Source organism: Acipenser ruthenus, chromosome 20 (assembly GCF_902713425.1).
Source record: "Acipenser ruthenus chromosome 20, fAciRut3.2 maternal haplotype, whole genome shotgun sequence".
Taxonomy (NCBI): Eukaryota; Metazoa; Chordata; class Actinopteri; order Acipenseriformes; family Acipenseridae; genus Acipenser; species Acipenser ruthenus.
In genome coordinates, this window is record NC_081208.1 from 13959017 (window position 1) to 13986322 (window position 27306).

At 45.7% G+C, this 27306-nt stretch overlaps 1 long non-coding RNA gene and 1 pseudogene across 1 annotated transcript; one reads left to right on the forward strand and one right to left on the reverse strand.

The window, feature by feature from the left end:
* Positions 1-1370: 1370 nt before the first annotated feature.
* LOC131698880 (uncharacterized) lies at positions 1371-2943 on the reverse strand. Its single transcript, XR_009307885.1, has 3 exons — positions 2484-2943; positions 2017-2220; positions 1371-1481 (listed from the first exon to the last, which is right to left on the reverse strand). It is a non-coding gene; the product is annotated as an uncharacterized LOC131698880 (long non-coding RNA).
* A 13343-nt stretch (positions 2944-16286) lies between these two features.
* The window catches only part of LOC131698950 (uncharacterized), a 33654-nt pseudogene continuing 22634 nt past the window's right edge, over positions 16287-27306 (forward strand).

Below are 27306 nucleotides of genomic sequence, written 5' to 3' on the forward strand. Positions count from 1 at the left end.
TTATACACATCAAAATGCTCTGCAGTAAATTGCTGTCAAACGGTTTCCTGCAGGTCAGGTGTGATCTGATTCAGTTGAAATGTTTGCTGATAGACCAGTGACAATCACAGACTCTAAATGCACACCCCGGGATTGAAGGGGCAGGGCACCAGTGCTTCTCAAACTGGGGTACAGGGACCCTGGGAGGTCCACAGAGGTATCTCAGGGTCTCCCCAGAAAATTCACTTTCACTGTTGAGGTGACAGACAGGCCTTGTGACACTGAAATACATATCTCAGTGTCACATTTTTTAATAGTTTGCTTATTTTAATAGTTTTAATATATTTATAGTTGGCCTGTTAATAGTGTTAATGTATTTTTGGAGTTTTATTAATTAGCCATAACTTTGTCAGTTAGATACCTTGGGGTCGTGCTGGTGCCGACACTAACTGGGGGGGGGGGGGGGGATGGGGGGGGGGGGTGTCAGGTTGCTGGCCTGTCTTTGTAGCCATAGTCAGGTAAAATTGGTTAATTCAATACAGACCAGGTAAAAGCATAGTGATCTTAAGGGGCCCCGACTTACAAGTAAGTGGGAGTTAGTGGTGCTGCAGCGGCTCACTAGGATTCGTTGTATTATTAGTCCCAGATTTCCCCCTGAACTACCTCATGTGTAAATCACAAATCATTGTATTAATAAACGGCCATTGGACAAACATTATCTGAATTGTCTTGATGTATTTGTAAGCGTTGCTGGAGATTGCTGTACTGCCAATTAAAAAGCACTTGTGTGCAGGAACCTCTACTATTTCTATTATTATTTTTCTGGGAATAAGGAAACAAAAATGAATTCTATTTTCAAGTTGTGCCACTATGCGCTGCCTTGTTACAATCCATTCTTGCTCTTATTGTATTACTCTTGCTCTTATTGTATTACTTGTATTGTAACGCTTGAAATGTTTTTGCTTACGATTGTAAGTCGCCCTGGATAAGGGCGTCTGCTAAGAAATAAATAATAATAATAATAATAATAATTTACTATACTGCTGTGCAGTTTGAGAATCTCTAGTCTAGAGGCTATGGAGGCTGTATGGCCAGCAGAACCCTAGAAGCTCAGGGAGTAGACGCCTTAAAGCCAGGAAACACGAGGCAACTTCCAGCCACTTTTCCAGGAGCTACTTGGAGGAGTGGAGACATTTTCAAATAATTTTATTTGAGCAGCTTGGTTTGAAATTGTTTGAAAATGTCACAGTCAACTAGAGGTTTCAACAGCTGCCAGAAAAGCAGTTTCCTGGAAGCTGCCTGGTGTTTCATGAGCTTTAGAAACAGAGCTCTGTAAAGATGATGGTCAAACTGTACCTGCTCTGCCACACTCTCTATAATCACCAGGTCTGCTCCCATTGACACACAGCTAGCCTGGCTGGAGTTCCAGTCCATTGTATCAGTTGAGAAGTAGTAGCACTTTCCATTGAACTGCACCCACTTCTCTGGACAACAACCCCGCTCTGCACAATGAGAGAAAGAAGCAGTGCATGTTAAACAGAAACGCCTGGAGATCTGAAGAAGGGGGCTGCACCTACAACACAGGGCTAGATTCTCAGCATTAGCATTAGCATGATTTTATCAGAAGGATACTGCATCTCCCCTCCCCTCCAACTAGTACTGGGACAGATCAGTAAATGGGAGGGTTGATTTATTTGTCCCCCTGTTTAATCTCATCACTCAGAGCCCTTGCTTGCTTCCTTGCATATTCTTGCAGAACTAGGGGTGGGGCAGTGGTGACTAGACTGACAGCCAAGACTGATACCCCATTGAGTACCCCAGCCCCAGTTGAAGCTGTGCTCTTCAAACCAATCAAACCTGACCCATCTGGATCCATGGAGAGAGAGAGAGACAGACAGACAGACAGGCAGACGCAGTAGATAGGTGAATGTTGCCTCTCTCCCTCTCTCTCTCTCGCTCTCTCTCTCTTCTTTCCCTTCTAGTCCAGTCTGTTAATGATAATAATAATGATGGGATTGTATAGAATTCACATCTCACCCTTTGAAGAGCCTTCTTTGAGAGGACAGTATTTATCCAAGATTGATGATTTGACAGAAAGCTCAGTATTGCTCTTTTTCAATTCAGAATGATTCTTGTTGAGGTTGCTGTAGTCACTGCTCAAGTCCTGGAGCTGATTCAGTATTGATGAATAATTTGTGGACAGGCTGGTGTATTTCTCAGGGTCTTCTTTAGTTCTGAAATCTTAGAAAAGCAAACAGATAAGCGTGAATTACAGTTTTGTTCAGACGAATGCACTCAACCAGCTTGTTCTGTACATGTTTAAAGCTGATTAATCAGTTCAGTAAATCTGACTCTGAAATGCAGTGATATTCGCCGTCCATGCTTCACATACTGGGCATGAGAAACTGGTATCTGAATGCTCTTTTCACAAGTCTATTTATGTGAATACAAGTTTGATAGCGATTTGAAACCCTGCTAACAAACAGCAATGTGTGAATACTCACGATAGACAGCGAGGGAGATGATGGCAGCCAGTAAGAGACAGCACAGGATGAGGAGGACCAGTGCAGGCTGTCTGTATGAAGAGGCTTTGCCAGCAGCGGGGTGGGGTCTGAGGAGAGAGAACACAGCTCAGGATACAGTACACAGCATACTAAAGAAACTTTGATCTGACAAGTTTACTAGCGGAGCATCAGATCAGATAGTAAGCTCTTTTTAACAGTGCATTAAAAGCCTTTAAAATAAATAAAAATTACAATTTGTTGTGTTGTATCAACTTCATCTCAGCCCCATTACCCAAACAGTCCATAATCCCTGGTAATGCCCGCTGTGGAGGGTCTTATTTGCTGACATAGAATATTGTAACAGAGTGGCGGCGGGACAGAGCTGAGCAGAGACAGAGCTGCAGCAAGCAGCAGGGGGCGTAGCTCCTGAACTCTGTGTGTGTTTGTGTTTGTGCGTTTGTGTGCATATGATGTGTGTGCATGTGTTGTGCGTGCATGGTTATTCGGTGGTTTCTGTCTGTGTTCCTCTTGGTTTCATTTCAATGCACAGTGGCTATATAGTCTTCCTGTAAACTTAACAACTCAACATTTTTTTGACGTTATTTCTGTAAAGAGGAAGCTACAAAAAACAAAATAAATTGCAAATTCAGCACTTCTTTTTTACAAGAACATTTTTTTATTTATTTTTTTCAGTGTCTGGGATTCAGTTTTATCAGCATTACCCCTCTGTGATTCTGTAGCTTTTGAAGCATCCCTGTAAGGGGAGCCTGTATAATGAGTTTCAATTCACCTACTCTCTTTGTTTGAAGAGAGCTGTTTAATGGAAAACCCTCAGTAACAGGGTCAAGAATGCCTGTTCACATTTATTTTACACTTGTCTGTTATTATTTTTTATAATTTTATTTATTTGATTAGTGCACGCTTTATGTTGTCTGACACTTTATCATTGATTTGTATCACGTTATGTTGGCTTCTCCACCCATTTCCCTTTATCTGCCTTATTGGGCATTGACTAATTGAATTATTGATCAATTTACGCACCTGAATATAAATAGCACATGTTTTTACAGTCTGGATGGCCATCCTAGGGTTTGTGTTTGTCTGTGCAGGAGTGGGAATGCAGCGTTTGGAGTGTGGAACGGCAAGTAAGAGAGAGTGAAACGGACCAGTAAATGGAGCATCCCGACAGTACTGGGCTGATATGCCGGTGATGAATAATGAACGGGAGCGACTGGAGTGTTACACTTTAATACATGACCTCATTAACATGAACCTTGTTTAACCCTTCGAAATCTCATGACCTACATGTGGATAGAATGATTGTCTCTTAAACAAGTACCTTGTAAACAATGTGTGGCTACTTTAGGATTTTACATTAAACAAATGTCTTTTAAAATGTGCATTATAAATACCATATGGGAGATACTGAAATTGAAGAAGGGAACTATGAAAAAGACCTAGGAGTTTATGTTGACTAAGAAATGTGTTCATCTAGACAATGTGGGGAAGATATAAAAAAGGCCAACAAGATGCTCGGATATATTGTGAGAAGTGTTGAATTTAAATCAAGGGAAGTAATGTTAAAATTTTACAATGCATTAGTAAGACCTCATCTAGAATTTTGTATTCAGTTCTGGTCACCTCGCTACAAAAAGGATATTGCTGCTGTAGAAAGAGTGCAAAGAAGAGCGACCAGAATTATCCTGGGTTTAAAAGGCATGTCGTATGCAGACAGGCTAAAAGAATTGAATCTATTCAGTCTTGAAGAAGAAAGACTACGAGGTGATCTGATTCAAGCTTTCAAAATCCTAAAAGGTATTGACTATGTCGACCCAGGGGACTTTTTCGACCTGAAAAAAGAAACAAGGACCAGGATTCACAAATGGAGATTAGATAAAGGGGCATTCAGAACATAAAATAAGAGGCACTTTTTTTACACAGAGAATTGTGGGGGTCTGGAACCAACTCCCCAGTAATGTTGTTGAAGCTGACACCCTGGGATCCTTCAAGAAGCTGCTTGATGAGATTCTGGGATCAAGAAGCTACTAACAGGCATGGGGCAGTAGTGGTTAGGGCTCTGGACTCTTGACCAGGGGGTCGTGGGTTCAATCCCAGGTGAGGGACACTGCTGCTGTACCCTTGAGCAAGGTACTTTACCTAGATTGCTGCAGTAAAAACCTAATTGTATAAATGGGTAATTGTATGTAAAAAATAACGTGTAAAAAATAATGTAATTGTATGTAAAAATCATGTGATATCTTGAAACAATTGTAAGTCACCCTGGATAAGGGTGTCTGCTATGGGTTTACTATGCATTTACCATAGTTTACCCTGGTTTGCCATGTTTTGAACAGATAAGAAATACAACATTACAAAAATGTATATGATATAAACTTGAAAAAAGTAATGGAACAAAAGCACATGAGAAGCAACATGTTTTTCATTAGCTTCTGATTCTTGTACAAACTTTCATTGAATAGCTAAACTTTTAGCAGTAGTAAAGTGAAGCAGAACATGTTTAAATGTGACCCCTAGGTACTTACCATCCTGTTGTGCACCTGCTCTCTTGCCCTGGGGTTGGTTTACTGTGGAGTAGACATCCTCCGAGGGATTCTGCAGCCCAGTATAAATGCCGTCCATCTCCATTGCTAGTGCTGTAGAGAAGTGAGCTAGAGAGGAAGTTGTGACTCTTATATTAACAGTGCAGACTCTGCAGAGCTGGACAGGGGCTAGAGGAAGTGGGGTTTCACACTTCAGTCTGTGTGATGCAGTGTTACTAGCTATTGTGCTGTATAAGGTGTGAGCTACAGAGGACTCAGATAGGGGTTTAAAAGGTTGTGCAAGTGGAATCTCCCTGCCATTCACTTTCAATAGGGGATCCAAATCCTCTTATCCTGCAATTCTAACAGGACACAGTACAGTTTGGATAAACAAACCTCACAAGGTGTCCCATTGATATAACATTGTGGTCTTGCTGCTTGTACAGTGATTGAACCCGGTATTGATGGTAGACTCTTTTTAGAGACGTCTTGGTTGCACACTCATCATGTAACTTATATTTATAAGAACATGACCACTACAAATTACTTATTAAAACTTATTGCATTTTATTGATAAAAACAAAAGCAGCATATAAACAGAGAGCTGTACAAGACTACGTGTTTCGACACTCTCGTGTCTTCGTCAGGTGGATAGTGTTTGCTATTTAAGAACAACCCCTATTTATATACATCATCTCTCTTAATTAAGTAGTTAAATTAGTAGATTCAATTACACCTATTTGTAAGAGATTCATAAAGAAAAAAAAAAGATGTGTGTGTGTGTATATAGACAACGACACGTTTCGAAACTCTCGTGTACAGCTCCGGATCGTGTTAGTAGTCTAAATAACAAACAAACAGTTTTTACTAGACAAACAAAACAAACACAACACTCACGTTTCTCGTATCACAGGGTCTCCTTCTAGGTTGTTCTAACCATTTACAAAGGAACAGATTACTTTCACTACAACCCCTATTTATACCCTCCCTCATGACCCCTTGGAGCGCATAGGAGGAGTGGCAAACACTGTTGCAGCAGCAAAGGTCATTCAAAATGATCTAGATAGCATTCAGAACTGGGCAGACACATGCTAAATTACTTTTAATAGAGAAAAGTGTAAGGTACTGCACGCAGGCACTAAAAATGTGCATTATAAATACCTTATGCTATGAAAAATATGTAAAGCTAAGTAGCCTACTAGCTTTCTACGCACGGCAGTGATGAATATACTGTAGGAATGAAAACCAGTTAGTGTTTTCTTTTTTACCTGCAAAATTCACCAACATCAGAATCCTAATCATGCACTGAGTTAATACGCATTAACTGAGCGATACACATTGGTGTGTAGAGCCAGTTATTATTGAAGATTTGCTAGTTGCCAGACCAATTAATAAAAGAGCTGTTTTTCACTGTGAACTGTCTTGTGTCTGTTATTCCTGAGCACTGCATCACCACTACACCTGCACACTGCAAACCACTTTGCCACATACTCCCATTTCTATCCCTTTTTCCAATATCCCACAGCTCATTATATAGTAGGGTCTTATTATTATTCACGTATGGATTGTGTTTCTAATATTATTATTTGATAAATGTGTCTTGTGTGTGTATTGATTTATTTATACAAATATGTGTTTTGTTGTACAGCACTTTATTATTATTTTTCATCATGAGTGTGGTTTGATGTATTTGCTTCACTGGACACACCCTAAACTACTTTCTCTCTTTCCTCTATGGAACTATACGAGCGAAACTACGATTGACTGAAGGACTGTCTGCCCAATGCACACCCCCCTGTTGCTTAGCAGCCGCGTCTCCCGTTCCATGGCTCTGCTTGCCAGTAGCTTGCTGCTTGATATCCCCGCCCTTCGAATTATCTACTGCCTTTATAAATGCGGAAGAATATTGTGAGAGAGACCCTGAATTGTAAAGGAGATTCGTTGTTGCAGACTGGAGCTGGAACGTGGAGAGACTTTATAACTTCGTGTAGCACAGCAGGAAGGCTGTGTTTGACCATGAGGGTATCATTTCCAACACGAGGTGTAGCGTGTTGGGGTTCCCCAGTCAGTGAGCCTGTTAGTTTATTGTTAATGTTGTGTGGTTTATTTGATAGTTGTCCCGCTCCTGCAGCAAGGAATCCTCTCTTTTATTGTATTATCCCTATATATATCTACTAGACAATTGTAGACTTTGAACTGAAGGTAGCATTGTCATATGGTTTACATTATTATTAATGTGCTTGAGATTTTTAAAACAATTATACGAATTAGACAACAATGTTAGCAATTAGCAATTGAATGGTCTCGTTACAAACTAAATTACATTTGTAAAGTACACAGTACCAATTTCCTTCCAATCTATTTAAAATGAATATATAAAACAGCTGCATGCACGCAATAATAAAATAAAATATAACAAATAAAACAGAGGATTCCTTGCTGCAGGAGCGGGACAACTATCAAATAAACCACACAACGTTAACAATAAACTAACAGGCTCACTGACCGGGGAACCCCAACACGCTACACCTTGTGTTGGAAATGATACCCTCACGGTCAAACACAGCCTTCCTGGTGTGCGACACGAAGTTATAGCACACAGAAATGGATTTTCAAAGCGCGGTTGCGCTATTTTTAATAATACCCAAATTAAAACACACAAAACCAAATAAACACCTAGCTCTTATCGAGCACTAACTACACACGCAGGAACTTAACTAACACAGGATGGCTAAGCCGTTTCCCTGCCCCAAAACTTAATTAAACCACACAGGTTTGCACTTTACCTTTTCACCCGACTGCTCGGAAGTAGAGCACTTATCCTGCTTCCTTCTACTCAGCAGCTTTGAGCACACTGGCTTCACTCCTTAAATACCCTGCACCTGGTCCTAATTTAATAACAACCACCAGGTGCAGGGGATAATTAAACAATAAAACAATTAACCAATTTAAATTAAACAATAAACAAATACAATTAAACTAAAACCAGTGTGCATTTTCACATGTTTTCTGTGCAGAGAGGTTTTAACCCCCTCCCTGCTGTCTCACATATCCCTCCCCTTGTCTTTTCAAGACACCGGCCACTTAACGGCCACCTCCCTCCACCCTTGAAAGACCACCCACACTCAAGTCCATAAATGTCAATTTTCGCCCTTTTCCACGGGCGGGCTTGAGGGTGGGTCGGTCCCAGACGGCATGTCCAGCAACTCCCTCACCTCCCCCCCCCCTTCTTCATGGCCGGCAGCTCCCCTTTGTGGGGCTCCAGCCACAGTACTTTCTGCTGCCATTCAGGACTGGCAGCGACCCCAGGCGGCAGCAGACCCTCGGGAGGCGACGGCGGCAGTGGACCCTCGGTAACTGATAAAGCGGCCGGCTCCTCCGACAGCAGGGGAAAAGCTGCCGATTCCTCCGATAGCAGGGGAAAAGCTGCCGGCTCCTCCAACAGGAGGGGAAAAGCGTCCGGCTCCTCCTACAGCAGGGGAAAAGCTGCCGATTCCTCCGACAGCAGGGGAAAAGCGGCCGGCTCCTCCGACAGGAGGGGAAAAGCTGCCGGCTCCTCCGACAGCAGGGGAAAAGCGGCCGGCTCCTCTGACAGCAGGGGAAAATCTGCCGGCTCCTCCGACAGCAGGGGAAAAGATGCCGGCTCCTCCGACAGCAGGGGAAAAGCTGCCGGCTCCTCCGACAGGAGGGGAAAAGCTGCCGGCTCCTCCGACAGGAGGGGAAAAGCGGCCGGCTCCTCCGACAGCAGGGGAAAAGCGGCCGGCTCCTCCGACAGGAGGGGAAAAGCTGCTGATTCCTCCGACAGCAGGGGAAAAGCGGCCGGCTCCTCTGACAGGAGGGGAAAAGCTGCCGGCTCCTCCGACAGCAGGGGAAAAGCTGCCGGCTCCTCCGACAGCAGGGGAAAAGCTGCCGGCTCCTCCGACAGGAGGGGAAAAGCGGCCGGCTCCTCCGACAGGAGGGGAAAAGCGGCCGGCTCCTCCGACAGGAGGGGAAAAGCGGCCGGCTCCTCCGACAGGAGGGGAAAAGCGGCCGGCTCCTCCGACAGGAGGGGGAAAGCGGCCGGCTCCTCCGACAGGAGGGGAAAAGCTGCCGATTCCTCCGACAGCAGGGGAAAAGCTGCCGGCTCCTCCGACAGCAGGGGAAAAGCTGCCGGCTCCTCCGACAGCAGGGGAAAAACGGCCGGCTCCTCCGACAGCAGGGGAAAAGCTGCCGGCTCCTCCGACAGCAGGGGAAAAGCTGCCGGCTCCTCCGACAGCAGGGGAAACGCTGCCGGCTCCTCCGACAGGTGGGGAAAAGCTGCCGGCTCCTCCGACAGCAGGGGAAAAGCGGCCGGCTCCTCCGACAGCAGGGGAAAAGCTGCCGGCTCCTCCGACAGCAGGGGAAAAGCTGCCGGCTCCTCCGACAGCAGGGGAAACGCTGCCGGCTCCTCCGACAGCAGGGGAAACGCTGCCGGCTCCTCCGACAGCAGGGGAAAAGCGGCCGGCTCCTCCGACAGCAGGGGAAAAGCGGCCGGCTCCTCCAACAGCAGGGGAAAGGCTGCCGGCTCCTCCTCTTTCGGCTCTGGAGGTAGTCGCTCCTCCCCCCTTTCACCTTGGACCGGTAGCTCCACCCCCTCAGTTACCTGGACTAGTGGTGCCCCTCCCATATCTTCTACCAGGTAACAGAGCATCATGGCTGCAACTTCCTGGAAGGACACCGGGTGGCACTGTTCCTCCCAGGCCTCCCACTGCTCCCCATCTCGATGCCAGAGTGCATTGATTACCCTGGGGAGGTCGTAATGAAGTCCATCAGCCCGTCTCTCATCTCTCGGGATGTTGGGGAACCCAGTGGCACTGGAGCTACCGGTGTTGCTGCTGACGCTTGGGCCGGCGCATAGGGACATCCGGCCCAGTTGTGCCCGTCCTCCTCTCAGCGACCACACCAGTCAGCCGGTGGCCCCTCTGGGCATGCACGCCAGCGATGGTCCTCCTTCCCGCACCAGGAGCACCACGGGAACAAGCTGGCTGGGTCCTCCAGCGGTTGCTGTTGCAGCTTCTGCTTGCTCTTCTTGCCCATTTTTCTGTTCCCAAAAAAAAAAAAAAAAAACAAAAAAAAACTGCACTTCTGCCCTGAGTCTCCTGGGGCGCTACACCACTTCTGGTACCAATTGTGAGTGAGCTTGCAACTCACTCAGGTTCGTTGCCCCTTTAAGAACTGCGACCCAGCACACAGAAATGGATTTTCAAAGCGCGGTTGCGTTATTTTTGATAATACCCAAATCAAAACACACAAAACCAAATAAACACCTAGCTCTTATCGAGCACTAACTACAGACACAGGAACCTAACTAACACAGGATGGCTAAGCCGTTTCCCTGCCCCAAAACTTAATTAAACCACACAGGTTTGCACTTTACCTTTTCACCCGACTGCTCGGAAGCAGAGCACCTATCCTGCTTCCTTCTACTCAGCAGCCTTAAGCACACTGGCTTCACTCCTTAAATACCCTGCACCTGGTCCTAATTTAATAACAACCACCAGGTGCAGGGGATAATTAAACAATAAAACAATTAACCAATTTAAATTAAACAATAAACAAATACAATTAAACTAAAACCAGTGTGCATTTTCACATGTTTTCTGTGCAGAGAGGTTTTAACCCCCTCCCTGCTGTCTCACAATATATATATATATATATATATATATATATATATATATATATATATATATATATATATAGGGATAATACAATAAAACAAACTCTAAATCTATCAGTTTCTTTACTAAAGTTAATTAACCAGTTCAGCAAATCTCTTCTTTTTGTGATACATACAAAGTAGACAACAGGGTCCAAAGTATGATGCTGAAGTCGGCTTCTTATTCGCATTCCAGCTTCCTATGCGCATCCTGCAAATGCAACTTAAATTGAATAAGTAACTGGGATATTTCAAGGGTAAAATCGCTTTGGGCCACTGTGACAGGATGGCGTGTGTGGTGACATCAGACCCGGAAGAACAGACTCGAAAACAAGTAAAGTGACGGTGAATACTGAGGCGCTATGGCTGCGCTCAGTGTTTTATTAAATAATAAAACAAAATAAACAGTTTTTAAGTAACAAAAAAAACACTTTTACAAACAAAAGGGCACGTTGGCCAAACAAATAGACACAAAACCACGGATACGAGTACCTTCAGGGTTCACAGTAAGTAGCAATCGTTCCTTCTATTTTTAGTCAGACTTACGTCTCTACTCTAACACTCTCCTCCTAATGAACCTGTAGAGCGTTTTTTATAGTCCTTGGCTGGAACCTTAATTACCTAAGTTGATACAATAATTACCTTAAGGCTCCAGCCACATTCCCACGAGGGTATTTAGGGAAGGGGTTTTAACCCGATCCCCACCGACTACACATATAAAAGACCGGCTTTTCACCGGTCTCAAAACAGTACATGAAACGGACGGCGCTTCGCCGTCCTAAAACACAATAAATAAACACAAACAAACAAATACAAAATAACGCGGGCGGAGGGGGACCCCGTTCTAAAATAAAACAAACAAATACTGTACAGGGCTACTCGCCCTGTTACAGCCACTTATTTCAAAGCTGATTCTCACACAGGGGGAACCCCTTTATGCCACCCATATGTATTTATCCCAACTCAAAATGGATTTTAATATAAAAACAGCAAAAATCATACAATAATTGGGTACGTCATCACACGTCATCATAAATACATTGGGTGACGTAGAAGAGTTCCCCCTGTGTGTGAATCAGCTTTGAAATAAGTGGCTGTGACAGAGAGCGAATGAATCCTAGTCAACAATCTCCCTCCCGACCTGTGAGGGCGCTGCATAACAGGAACAGTGTGCTCCGGACTGGATGGTTTGACTGTTCATTCCAGGGTCAGTCGGAATTCGGCCATCCAGAAAGGGTGCGGAGTCACAATACCAGAAGTCATTGCCTTAATGCGGTAGGCGATGTGTCAGTCATGGATTGGATGATACGTGATTGCACTCGCTACTGAAGGGGGCGTGACTGAGGGTATATCAGGGGAATGTGGCGAAGCAATCTGTTCCTTTGTTGTGGTTACGGAAAGACCTGTAAAGGACATGAGTGAAAAAGTACTGTGAGTGTTTAGTGTTTTCTTGTCTGTCTGTTTAACTGTTGTTATTCTAGATGGCTAAATATCCGGGAGCTGTCGCGCTAGGCCAGCATCAAACCCAGACTACACTGCACTACTGTCACCGATTCTTGTATTAAATCACCACTTGCACTAGCAGCACTCACTATTGGACTTGTGATCGTGTGTGTATAAAGTGTGTGTCATTATTAGTATTATTATTTCGGGACTGAACCCCGTGGTTTAACTGTGTGTGGCAAAGTGGTTTGCCGTGCGCAGGTGTAGAGGTGATGCAGTGCTCAAGACAATGACAAACAACACAGTACTGGTGAAATGGATGTGTATTTATAATCCAAAGTCTGATGACAACAGTAAAGAAATGGAGGGCTGGCAGGGGAGTCTCGAAATAATAGACACAGTTAAACACATACACAAAACACAGACACAGTCACAAGATCTCAATCCTGGTCCTGGGACCCCCTGAGTCTGCTGTTACTTTTTTTCCAACCCAATTTCTTTATTGAACACTCAATTAAATTAACAATTGGCCTAATCAAAGCTGTTGAATGATTTGAAAGAGATGGAGATTTCAAGTTCTGTATGAAATTGAATAGAACTTGAAATCTCCAACTTCTTATAAGCTGAAGAATAGTTTAAAAATGTGATTCACCAAATTGTTAGTTCAATTGAGTCTTCATTTAAGTAACTGAGAGCTCAGTTGGAAGAAAACGCAGGAGACACAAGGGGTCCCCATGAGCAGGGCTGTGAACCGCTTTAGAAGTTAAGAAAGATCACTGCTGTTTGACTAAAATCATTGACAAAAGATAATCAGAACAATTCGAATATGAACACATGTGAAGTGACACAGTGTATTTCTTCTGTGCTTTTCTTTTTCAAGCATACAAACATTAACCTTTGTTTGAAACCCTTTGAGCTATTATTTATTTATTTTGTTGACAAAAGCCATACTCGTGTTTAATATGCTGGAAAATAAACGTGATGCATGTGTGGCATAGTAATGAGATCACTGAAAACATGTAACATAGTGTCAGTCATGGGGTTTGTTTTGTTGATTTTTAACTGAAGAGATTCATGTTTACAGCAGTTTTTTTTTGTTGGTTTAGCAGAAATGGACACGCCTTAAACATGTATGTAGGTTGCCACAGAATGGTCATCTCTGTATTGGAAGTTACACATAGATGTGTAATGGTGTTCATAATGAACAGTACACAATTTCACAATTACAAAAATGAAGAGATTAAACACGTCACAGTCAACAGTCATTACTACAGTTGTTTTGATTTTAATCACAAAGGACAGTGACTCTTCAAAACTTCTAAAATATATCTACTGTATTGAGCTGTTTCAGAGAACTTTTGAATCCTCAGCACCCCACTGACCTGCCCAGTGGTGGGGACTACCTATGCTGTCTGAAGTGAACCCACCTCCTGTACCAGTTAAGCAGTGTGTGCTGGAAAGCCTTGTCAGAACATGGGTGAAGTAAGAGCGCTGTGGCGGTCTTACCTGACAATTTCCTGTGTTTTTCAGCTTTGTCAGTGTCACAAGTGACAAATTTTAATGGGTTCCTGTGTGTTTATATTGTATATTTTAAATTGTGTGGAATCTGCTCCTCTTAAACACCTGCTGTTTTTTTTTTTTGCTGTGCTGATTCATGGACAAGGTGCGGTTCTGCCTAGCAACAGGAAGCCCCGACTGGTTAGTGCCACAGCCAATGGCGCTCCAGGTGGGACTATATAAGGCAGAGAGTTGAGACAGGATGGAAGAGACGTGGAGGCAGGAAGCAGAAGACTGGACAGGGCAACAAGAGTGCGTGCAGGCAGAAGCGCGTAGCCTTGGAGGAATCATCTTGGGAAGTCGACTGTTTGCTGGATTATTTTTCTTCTGGCTGGAACGCTGCTGAGGGAACTGGCCAGAGTTTCAATCATTGGATCCAACGGGTTTGGAAAAACTATCTTTTTTTTATTCTTATCTTTCTGTGCGGGACAGTATAGGACGGAAGGCTGTATTTTGTGGCTGTTACTATATGTGATAACCAACATAGCTATCTTATCTAAACAAAACCAAAGGGATTTACATTTGTGGTTTTTTTTGTTACTTTTATTGTTGATTTAATTTGGACACTTTAATTTTTTCTGTTTTCTTTTGTTCACTCGCTGTTGTTATTGCACTACTATTGTTTCTGGAACAAGATACGGGTTATTGGTTGGTGTCCCAGCTTTTGGACACCTGGGTTTGTCTCCCCACGGATCTGGGAGAGGGCTTATATTTTGAATTCTACCCGCGCTGAAAGAAATAAGGATTAACGGTGTGTTACTTACCTTACCTCTTGGTTTTCCAGTCCAGCTTCCAGGTCGGGCGTGGTGGCAGTACACAGAGGATTGGATGAGATGTGGTAGGAACGTGGGAGAGAGGAGAGAAACGTGAAGTGAAAGACTGGCTGAAGGGAAGTGACTAGAGCTTCTGGGTGGAAGTAGTGGTTTACTTACTTGTGGTACAGTTCCTGACGGCCCCTTTTTCTTTAGCCCCGTTTCCGGGGTGGTGGTCGATCGGCCGGGAGAGGTCCAGCAAAGAGCGGCTGTCCTACCAGCGACGAGGAGTCTGATTACGGACCAAGCGAGTTGGAGGGGGAGACCCCGGGAGCGTGGGATTTACCCCCGGACTATTTCTTTCTGTTTCGTCCCATCTTTGTGTTACGTCCGTGACTGATGTTTTTATGTGGACCTTGTTTTTTATGTTTATTTTTTTCTCTGAGCCAGTGACGACAGGAGGGGATTGCCTTGGTGTGCTGTGGATTTTTGCTTTTTTTCTGTTCTGTTTTTTGTGTTCCCTAGTGTGGTCCTTTTTATGATTTTAGTCTATTGATCTCTTTTTATACCATATTTTTAGTACCCTGTCGAACAATAAAATTTGTTTTACCCGATACGGTTTCATTGTGTGTGTGGGAACCTGGGGATCAAAGAACCTGAATGGGAGAGTATAATTATCATTCGGTTACTAAGGTCCTTGCCTTAATAAAAACAAGGTGGCGTAGTTGTCAGCTACATAGGTATTATCGTCCTGTTATCTCGGGTCACCCCACCCGTGACATCAGCTCTTAATGTCACTTAAAACGTAGTTTTTAATTTCCCTTGTTATTTTCCTGGAATGCTGAGTTAAAATATCTGTATACATATGCAATGGAAAGTACATAATTTTTTTTCCATTGTCGGTTTCTCTGTGTAAGTTTCGTAAGCTTCGTATTTGCAACATGCTCTATTATTAAAGCAAACATTTCCAGGTATGATCACATTTTAAATATATTATACATAAACTTCTCATTAATAGACAGTGTGTTTGAATTTTCTGTTTACTTATGTGGAGTCTGTGCAACGATGTGGAATAATAAAGCAAAAAGTTGAAGGGAACAGTACTTTACAAATGCATCAAAGAACTGCTGTAAAAACTGATTTGCAATATTAGTATAAAAACATATAATTGATTAGACTATTCCGTTGGTCATGTTAAGCTTTGTATGTAAGATGAACTAAACCACACATACCAGGAAATAAAGTTAACATGCAAAGCAGAGCACAGTGTAAATAATGATAGAAGACAAACTTACCATGAACGCTATTTTTTTTTTTTTTTTTTTTTTTTAAGTATCTCCAAATGCAGAATTCTGTGTAATGGTGATTTACGTGAAAGCTTTTCACTGGGATTACTGCAGACACACACACATAATATTGTAACGGGCACGGCTGGACTGACTCGCCGTTGCCACCTGTCGGCGAATAAGGCGCTGTGCCCGGAGCCAGTCCCCTACATTTGGTTAATGTGCAGCAGAGGATGCTGGGAGTACGAACTATGGTAGGGGAGAAACTGAATTATTGTTGTTGTGTTTATTTGTTGTCCCTGTAAAAGTTCCAGTATTGTTTCATGCATTTCCCTGTAATTGTTATTACCCTTCCTGTGTTATTTGTTAAATATGTGAATGTCACCCTGAGAGGCAGAGTAGTGCTCTGGGGTGGGGAAGGGCTGTGTGTGTGTGTTCGAGGAGGGCGCTGATGTGCTGTTAGCTGCTTATTAAACTGCATTACCTAAAAGAGCTATTGTGTGCATGTCTCCGTTAATCCCTGTGCTCGCTACATTGGTGTCAGAAGCGGGATGGATGACACGCACTTGATCTGCAGCTGGAAGATGGACGAAGAGATCCAGAGGTTGGAGCAGCAGATCGCCCAGCTGACGGGACGGATGCAGAACACCCAGCGGCGACGCGGAGAAGCAAGACTCGCGCTTCAGAAGACCCACGGCGGCGAACTCTTGCTGCAGCAAAAAGAAGCTGGCAGCCAAGCACGCCACCTCCGGAGAGACGCCGAAGACGGCAACCAGGCGGGATGCCTCGGGAGCAGCAGCCTAGACGGGGCTAGCCGAGTGGGCTACTCCAGGAGAGGCTACGAGCACGCCGGTGGCGGGGAAGAGGACGGCCGAGAACGGAACCAAAGTGGCGTGAACCCTTATCAGCCTGGGCGGCCCCAGCCCCCTGCCTCGGTGGAAACAGCGCAACCTGCCAACAAGAGTACTGTCAAGGCAGGCCGCTATGACGGGACTGTGCCCTGGGAAGCCTACCAAGCAAAGTTCCGCCTCGCAGCCTTGGCAAACAACTGGAGAATAGAAGAACAGGCGGGGCAGCTGGCGGCAGCACTGGAAGGGAAGGCGATGCAAGCATTGCTCGATTTAGACCCAGAGAAGCCGTGTGACTTCCATACCCTATCCACGGCTCTCCAGCGCCGCTTTGGACAAGTGGAGTCAGCCGTCAGCCTGCGCGATCGCCTCGCCACGCGCAAGAGAGCCAGTGGCGAGAAACTCGGGATCCTGGCCGCGGACACTCAATACTTGGCACGGAGGGGGTATCCTGGTTTACCTCCGGCCGTACAAGAAGACCTGGCGATGGAGGCGTTCATCCGTGGCCTGAACCCCACCGCGCTCAGACAACAGGTTCGGCTCGTTGCCCCAACCTCCCTAGAGCAGGCTTTAACCCATGCCCTAAGGATTGAGGCCGTGCTCGAGGAGGGTGAGCGAGTCCGGATCCCCAAAGTCTGCGCGGTCAGAGGAAAGGAAGATAGCGATGGAGATGAGGATACCGCCACTGTCAGGCAGGCCACGCCTGTAAGGCGCTGCTGGAACTGCGGAAGCCCGGGTCACCTGCATGCACAATGCCGCCGCCGCCGTCACCCAGTACCGGCTGAACAAGAGACGTCGTCGGCGGGAAACGAAAAAGGAGCGGCGTAAACGGGGGCCCGCAGCTCCTTCACCTTCCTTCCCCCACCCATCGAGACAAGGAGAACGACGCTGTGGCAATGGTGGGCCGTGTTGGCCAGGGCAACAGTCTGCATGCACCCTGCCTCTTAAATGGGGTGCAGTGCAAGGCCTTGGTCGACATGGGCTCCACCATCTCCATCCTGCGGCCCGGGGTCCTCCCCAGAGAAGGTGACGGATGGCTGGGAGGCTGGACGCCCACCGAGATTTGCCTCCGCACTGTCACCGGCCAGGTCGCGTCCATGCTGGGACGACGGCGTCTGGAGATCCAGCTCGGAGACTGCACGATCCAACACGAATTCTGGCTGGCGGAGATACAGGATTGCTGCATTCTGGGTTTGGACCTCCTGAACAAAGTAGGAGCCACCATCGACTTGGCTGAGGGAACCCTGTGCCTTGGCCAGAGCCAACTGCGCCTGATTCCGGGTCGGGAGAAGGAAGGGGAGAAACGCCGCACCAGACCCACCGTGCGGCATAGTCAGACCAAGGAGGTTCGTCGGACGCAGAGGGGCAGGACCCGGCCTCTCCCAGAAGCAGAGTTTGCAAGGGCTTCAACTGTCTCCGCCCCCTCCCCTGCAGAACGTTCACCGCCCCCCGCAACCACAACTGGTGGAACACAGGACTGCAGGATAACTGATGCGGTGAAAGCACTGTGGCAGAGGAGTAAGGAGGGTCTATCTCAGGGCCAGCAGGACCAGTTATGGAAACTATTAAGGGGGTACTTGGACATTTTTGCTGCAAACATAGAGGACTGTGGGCGGACTGGATTAGTTCAGCACAGCATTAACACGGGAGACGCGGCTCCGTTCCGGGAGCGACCACGGCGGCTACCCTTGGCAAAGCGGGAAGCGGCCGAGGGCATGATTCTGGAAATGGCCGCTGCCGGGGTAATTGAACCATCGGCTAGCCCCTGGGCCGCGCCAGCCCTGCTAGTAAAAAAAAAAGACGGGTCACTGCGGTTCTGTGTGGATTATCGCAAACTGAATGCAGTGACCCACAAGGACTCGTACCCCCTTCCCAGAATCGATGAAGCTCTGGACTACATCGCAGGCTCCCGCTGGTTCAGCTCCCTCGACCTGCGCAGCGGATACTGGCAGGTCGAGCTGGCCCCTGAGGCACGACAGAAAACTACATTCTCCATTGGCCAGGGTCTGTGGCAGTTTTCAGTGATGCCCTTTGGACTGTGCAATGCCCCAGCAACGTTCGAGCGCCTGATGGAGCGGGTGCTCACCGGAGTTCCACGAACCCATTGTGTTGTATACCTGGATGACTTACTGGTGCACGCCGCCACCTTTTCGGCGGCACTGCAGAACTTGCAGACTGTGTTCGAGCGCATCCGTGGAGCTGGCTTGAAACTTCACCCTGGGAAGTGCAACCTGCTGAGAAGAGAAACACACTTCCTCGGACATGTTGTCGGGGCAGACGGCATTGCCACAAACCCTGCTAAAGTGACTGCTGTAAAGGACTGGCCGGTCCCCAGGACTGTGACAGAGGTGCGTAGCTTTCTGGGCCTGGCGTCTTATTACCGCCGCTTTGTGAAGGACTTTGCTCAGATCGCCAGGCCCCTGCACCGCCTGACCGAGAAAGGGGGCCGGTTCAGCTGGGACACCGACTGCGCAGCTGCCTTTGGGGAATTGCGAGAGGCCCCTGTGAAGGCCCCAGTCTTGGCGTTCCCTGACCCCCAAAAACCGTTCATCCTGGACACGGACGCGAGCGATGTGGGGATCGGAGCAGTGCTAGCCCAGGAAGGCCCGGACGGGGAACAAGTGGTCGCGTACTACAGCCAGGCTCTTAGTAAAACAGAGCAGAACTATTGTGTGACTCGCCGGGAACTGTTGGCTGTAGTACGGGCCGTGCACCACTTTCGTCCCTATCTCTACGGGCGAAGATTCAAGCTGCGCACGGATCATGTCTCCCTGCGGTGGCTGCTCAACTTCCGCGAGCCCGAAGGACAGGTGGCCCGCTGGATAGAGACACTGCAAGGGTATGACTACTCCGTCCAGCACCGGGCTGGCCGCCTACACAATAATGCAGATGCCCTGTCCCGTCGCCCCTGCTTCTCTGAGGACTGTAAGCACTGCCATCGGATGGAGGAGCGAGAGGCGCAGCGATACGTGGAGGAGCGAGTAAGTGCTGCCACTGTAGCTGTGGAGACCCCCCTTGAGTTGCCAGCGGGGGAGATCCAGCGTCAGCAGGGTCTGGACGCTGAGCTGGCACCGCTGATCCGCTGGTTATCGGCAGGTCAGCGCCCAGCCAGACGTGCGGTGTCAGCCCTCTCCCCGGAGGTAAAAGCGCTGTTGGCGCAATGGGAATGTTTGAGCCTCCGGGAAAGTGTGCTGTACCGTGCCTGGACAGACCCTGCGACCGGGCGCAAGCAGCTACAAGTGGTGGTTCCTCAAGCTCTCCGAGAGACCGTCCTGCGAGCCGTGCATGGCGGACCAGCCACTGGACACTTCGGCGTTGCCAAGACCCTGGGTCGGCTTCGGGAGCGGTTCTACTGGGGACGGTGCCGACGTGATGTGGAGACTTATGTGCGATGCTGTGACCAGTGCACCGCCCGGAAGGGCCCCTTGGACCGCTCTCATGCCCCGCTCCAGCAGTACCAGGTGGGGGCACCATTAGAGCGCGTCGGTGTGGACATCTTAGGGCCGTTCCCACGGACGGAGGGGGGCAACCGGTACGTCCTGGTGGCCATGGATTACTTTACTAAATGGCCCGAGGCGTAAGCAGTCCCCGATCAGAGCGCGACTACCTGCGCGGAGGCACTGCTGGAAGGCATGTTCTGCCGGTTTGGGGTTCCCGAGGAGCTACACAGTGACCAGGGGCGTAACTTTGAAGCGCAGGTGTTTGGGGAGGTGTGCAGGCGGCTGGGTATTAAGAAAACCAGGACGACCCCACTACACCCGCAGAGCGATGGATTGGTGGAGCAGTTTAACCGCACCCTTGCCACCCAGCTGACCATGTGGACCTCCCAGCACCAGCGTGACTGGGATCAATGCTTGCCCTTGGTCCTAATGGCCTACCGGACTGCAGTGCAGGAATCTACAGGGTGCACGCCAGCGGCTCTTATGTTTGGGAGAGAGCTCCGCACCCCAGTGGACCTTGTGTTCGGCCGGCCACCTCAGCTCCACACTCCGGAACCTGCCGGCCCGGAATACCTCCAGCAGCTACAGGACCGATTGGACACTGCCCATGCTTACGCTCGGAAGCACCTCACCTCGGCTGGCCAGCGTCAGAAACGGGCATACGATACTCACTGCAAGGGCCGGGGATTTCAAGCTGGGGAGCAGGTCTGGGTTCACTGCCCCCGGCGAAGAAAGTGACTCTGCCCCAAGCTGGCCAGTAACTGGGAGGGCCCCTGTGTTGTTCTGGAGAGGCTCTCCGAGGTGACTTATCGAGTGCGGCTGCGGACCCGTAGCCGGGCGGTTGTGCTCCACCAAGACCGCTTGGCCCCCTACAGCCCTGGAACAAACTCGGTTGTCCCTGCAGCCAGCCCGGAGGCCAGCTCCCAGGACAGGGAAAGCGCTTCCCCCTTGCAACAACCGAATAGTTCACCAGCTGGTGGCCCAGGTAGGGGCATTCCGGCTCCAGCTGACTCCCAGCCCGCTGCACCTGTGCTCCAGCGCGGCCAGCGTATCCGTCGACCACCCCCGGGACTCTCTGACTTTGTGAGACATTAAGTGTTGGGCCGACGGGACGTTCGGCCCTAAGATGGGGGCTGTGTAACGGGCACGGCTGGACTGACTCGCCGTTGCCACCTGTCGGCGAATAAGGCGCTGTGCCCGGAGCCAGTCCCCTACATTTGGTTAATGTGCAGCAGAGGATGCTGGGAGTACGAACTATGGTAGGGGAGAAACTGAATTATTGTTGTTGTGTTTATTTGTTGTCCCTGTAAAAGTTCCAGTATTGTTTCATGCATTTCCCTGTAATTGTTATTACCCTTCCTGTGTTATTTGTTAAATATGTGAATGTCACCCTGAGAGGCAGAGTAGTGCTCTGGGGTGGGGAAGGGCTGTGTGTGTGTGTTCGAGGAGGGCGCTGACGTGCTGTTAGCTGCTTATTAAACTGCATTACCTAAAAGAGCTATTGTGTGCGTGTCTCCGTTAATCCCTGTGCTCGCTACAATATTATTACTGGAGAGTGCACACCTGCATAGCAAATAACTATTTGTAACAGAAACAGGAACATTTAAAAATGTTGTTACTTATTATCAAGCTGCACGACAAGGTCCCCCGAGGTGAAGTGGTAAGTCACAGCCTAAAAGATGAAGATGGTAGAGTTGACACAACATTTTTCCTGTTTTTCTAAATCTCATTAAAATCAGAATGTCAGTGTTCTATCAGTTTGCTGTTTATTTTTGTTGCCTTTTGCTTTTTTTTATTAATCTGTGCAGTACTTGATCTGTAAAGGTTTCTCATATCTCTTATGTAAAGTTACTCACTATTTTACATCAGGACAAATACACTCGGCTTGTAGATTTTAATGTTATGCTCTTTCACAAGAAAAAAGTGAGGGGGATTAAAAGTATCAAGGAAAAGTTACAGAAAAAAATCCTTAATGTTTTAATTGTTCGTTTATGCAAGATAACACTATTTTCATACCATACTTCTGTACCTTAAATTATTATAAAATACTAGTATACCACTTTTTTTATTTATTATTTTAATTTTTTTTTAAATACAGCTCTTAGAATATTTAGCCCAATCATTTCCAATTTAAAGTTACACAAATGTTGAGGGTGTGATATCCCAGGTGGGGGACACTGCTGCTGTACCCTGAGCAAGGTACTTTACCCAGGGTGCACCAGTAAAAACACAACTGTATAAATGGGTACCAGCATTTGTATGTAAAAATAATTAATTGTACCCTGTAAGTCACTTTGGATAAAAGCATCAGCTAAATAAATACATTATTATTATTATTATTATTATTATTATTATTATTATTATTATTATTATTATTATTATTATTATTATTATTATAAGGTAATATAACGTATGACTTTTTGATGAAATGCTATATTAGTAGTTATCATAGATATAGAACCTTTTTATAGCTATGGTAGTTATACTTCATTACAAATCATTATTGATATTCATGCCTATAAAAAAAACGTTGAGATAATTGGGTGTATTTATGTATGTATGTAACGTAGGTATTTATTTATTTTATTTATTAATATGACAAAATCAAAAAGCCTGCAGGGAAAGAAAGTCAGTCTCCTAAGCTGTTCATTAGCTGTGTGACCATAATATATAAAGAAGAAAGTTTGTCTGTCTGTCTGTTCCTTTCTGCATCCGGACCCTGCAGGAGCCAGTGAAACCACACTTTGCACGGCCTCCTCTTTCATCCAGGGGAAGGTCCAGGGCTATGTTTGGATCCAAAATTTTGACTTTATTTAGTAACCCCATTACTGGATCACTACAGTAGCCATGTACATTGGTAACTTATAGGAAACCATAAGGCTACCGTTCCCCCATTTGTCATGCATGAAATATTGAAATACTGAATTTCCCCGGGCAACATCGAGTACTTCAGCTAGTATATACAGCGCCTTGCAAAAGTATTCAGACCCCTGACCAATTCTCTCATATTACTGAATTACAAATGGTACATTGAAATTTCGTTCTGTTTGATATTTTATTTTAAAACACTGAAACTCAAAATCAATTATTGTAAGGTGACATTGGTTTTATGTTGGGAAATATTTTTAAGAAAAATAAAAAAACTGAAGTATCTTGCTTGCATAAGTATTCAACCCCCACACATTACAGTTTTTCCCAATTGTTTACACACTAAAATTGGAACTTGAAACGCAATCACCGAAACCTGAAACTCATGTACCAAATCCCTAAACCAAGTCTGCAAAATTGCAAGCACAATTCCTGCTTTACACTCAGTTTCCAATTCTATATCACACTTTTTGCAAAACACTACACACAGTTCTCTACATTAGGCACAACATTCAAAATTAAAATATCTGTAGTCCCTTTAGAAAGCAACGCCAATCACAATGCCAAGCTCTATACACCAATTGGCAACACCCACTCCTCACAGGTGTAAACACTAGTTGCTTAATTGTTCACTTAGAAATCAGAGCTTTAGCACTAGAAAAGGCCACAGATGAGCTCTCCTGTTTTGGAGGAAAATGGAAGTCAATGGTGAAGCAAGAGCTAGAGGTCAAGGAGTGAGAGTAAGAGGAGGAAGAGGAGGACGAGGACGAGGAAGGACAATTGTCTCAGATGAGATCAGGGCCACATTGGTTGACCATGTGCTCAACCATGGATTGAGTATGAGGGAGGCTGGGCAGAGAGTTCAGCCCAACCTGAGCCGCTACACGGTTGCATCTATCATCTGTACATTCAGAAATGAGAACCGGTAAGTTACCTACCATCTACACTATGCTCTTTATGTATGTATACTGTAGTATACTGCAGTCCGACATATCAGTAGGCCTATGTTACTCAGTGACTGTTGGCCAATGTTACAGTAATGTCATTTCATATTGAAAGAAAATAGATTATTTTAGCTTACTGTAACCAATCATATCATATTTGTGGATCTTCTGCAGAACTGAGAGACGGCCAGGCCATGGTGGAAGACACCGGCTGTTCACACCAGAACAGGAGACCGCTATTGTGAACATGGTGGTGGCAAACAATACCATTAGACTACGAGAAATCCAGAACCACATAACTGCAGACAATACAATATTCAATAACATTCACCAGGTGGGCTTGTCTACATTGGACCGTGTATTACAGCGCAACCGAATCTGGATGAAACAGGTCTACAGGGTGCCATTTGAGCGAAACTCAGAGAGGGTTAAAGAACAGCGCTATGAATATGTGCAAGTAAGTACTATACTGTGAATTTACTATCATATCAGCACTGTATAGACACATTACAGTACTGTAATCCAGTGTATTGTGCCTCACCATATTGATTGCTCTAGGTCTATTTCACATATTGTCTTGTTGTCTGTTTCAGAGAGTCTTGGAGCTGGATGCCGCTGCCATTCAGCACGTTTATATTTACATTGATGAGGCTGGCTTCAACCTAGCCAAAAGAAGGGGACGGGGACGGAACATTATTGGCCACCGTGCCATTGTGAATGTCCCTGGACAGCTTGGAGGGAATAAAACAGTTTTGAATGCAGTGTTTTTGCTTTTGCTAGAGATTTGTAGAGTTTTGCATTTTGTGTTTGTGGTTTTGTGTTTAGAGTTTTGGGAAAATGAGCCAAAGATTTAGCAAACGTGTGTAAACAATTGGGAAAAACTGTAATATTTGGTAGAACCACCTTTCGCTGCAATAACAGCTTTAAGTCTTTTGGAGTAAGTATGTACCAGCTTTGCACACAGTGTCAAAGTGATTTTGGCCCATTCTTCTTGGCAGATTTGCTCCAGGTTGTTCAGGTTGGTTGTACGACGCTTGTGGACCGCAATTTTCAAATAGTGACACAGATTCTCACTGGGATTGAGATCAGGACTTTGACTGGGCCACTGTAGGACATTCACCTTTTTGTTCTTGAGCCACTCCAATGTTGCTTTGGCCTTGTGCTTGGGATCATTGTCCTGCTGAAAGGTGAATTTCCTCCCAAGCTTCATTTTTTTAACGGACTGAAGCAGGTTCTCTTGCAGTATTTCCCTGTATTTTGCTCCATCCATTCTTCCTTCAATTTTAACAAGATGCCCAGTCCCTGCTGATGAGAAGCATCCCCACAGCATAATGCTGCCACCACCATACTTCACTGTAGGGATGGTGTGTCTTGAGGCATGGGCAGTGTTAGGTTTGAGCCACACATAGCGCTTTGAGTTTTGGCCAAAAAGCTCTATCTTGGTCTCATCTGACCACAAAACCTTTTCCCACATCGCAGCTGGGTCACTCTCATGCTTTCTGGCAAACTCCAGACGTGCTTTCATATGGTACTTTTTGAGTAACGGCTTCTTTCTTGCCACCCTTCCATACAGGCCAGTGTTATGCAGAGCTCTTGATATGGTTGACTGGTACACCATTACTCCACTCCCAGCCACTGAACTCTGTAGCTCCTTCAAAGTGACTGTTGGCCTCTCTGTGGCTTCTCTCACAAGTCTCTTCCTTGTTTGAGCGCTGAGTTTTGAGGGACGGCCTTTTCTTGGCAGTGCCTGGGTGGTGTGATGCAGCTTCCACTTCCTGATTATTGATCCACTGTGCTCACTGGGATATCCAAACACTTGGATATTATTTTGTACCCTTTCCCTAATCTATGCATTTGTATTACTTTATCTCTAACTTCTGTAGAATGCTCTTTGGTCTTCATTTTCCTTCAGATTCACAGCCTGACCAATGACCCTTCAACACTGGAGTTTTTATCCAGAAAATGTGACAGCAACTTTAATGGTTCACATGTGGAGGCCAATGATGAGGTAATTGTGTCCTCGTTAGGGCAATTTCTTTCATTGGTGTAAACTGGGAGCTTCCACAGCACAGGGGTTGAATACTTATGCAAGCAAGATATTTCAGTTTTTTATTTTTCTTAAAAATATTTCCCAACATAAAACCAATGTCACCTTACAATAATTCATTTTGAGTTTCAGTGTTCTAAAATAAAATATCAAACAGAACGAAATTTCAATGTACTATTTGTAATTCAGTAATATGAGAGAATTGGTCAGGGGTCTGAATACTTTTGAAGTCTGAAGGCACTGTATATACACACCACCCTTCATTCTGTCTCCTAGCTGTTCATTAGCTGTCTGACCTTCTCTATTACCACCCTTCATTCTGTCTCTCCATTTTTCATTTGACCTTCATTTTTTTTTGTATCAGGGGTGTTTTATTGGGTTTTATCGGTTAAAACCGATAATCAGAAGCCCTATTTATAATGCACATTTTGAATGACCTTTGCTGCTGCAACAGTGTTTGCCACTCCTCCTATTTTTGTGTCATCTGCAAATTTAACAAGTTTGCTTAATATACCAGAATCTAAATCATTAATGTAGATTAGGAATAACAGAGGACCTAATACTGATCTCTGTGGTACACCACTGGTTACCTCACTCCATTTTAAGGTTTTTCCTCTAATCAGTACTTTGTTAACCACTCCCTAATCCATGTGCATGCATTTCCTTGAATCCCTACTGCATGCAGTTTGAGGATTCATCTTTTATGCTGGACTTTGTCAAAAGCTTTCTGGAAATCTAAATAAACCATGTTGTATGCTTTGCAGTTATCCATTGTTGATGTTGCAATCAAGCAGGTTAGTTAGACACGATCTCCCTTTCCTAAAACCATGCTGACTGTCTCCCAGGATATTGTTACCATATAGGTAATTTTCCATTTTGGATCTTATTATAGTTTCCATAAATTTACATGTAATAGAAGTCAGGCTTATTGGTCTGTAGTTACCTGGTGCGATTTTATCTCCCTTTTTGTGGATCGGTATTACGTTTGCAATTCTCCAGTCTGTTGGTACAACCCCTGTGTCAAGAGATTGTTGCATGATCTTGGTTAACGGTTTATAAATATCTTCTTTCATTTCTTTGAGTACTATTGGGAGGATCTCATCCGGCCCAGGGGATTTGTTTATTTTAAGAGCTCCTAGTCCCGTTAACACTTCTACCTCTGTTATGCTAAAGTTATTTAAATTTGGATAGGAACAGTTCGACATGTGAGGCATGTTGTCCGTGTGAGTCGACCACAAAGGCAAAACACCGTCCGCAGACCACAGTGCTATCGTAAGGAGTGGGAGATGCATCCTTTGCATTACAGTGTTTCAATTGATTTAGGCAATAGTAATATTATTATGTAGACACCCAGACTGACTGGTGAATGCAACAGAAATAAAGAGTTTACAGAGAGATACTCTGCCTGGGAGCATGAAAGTGGC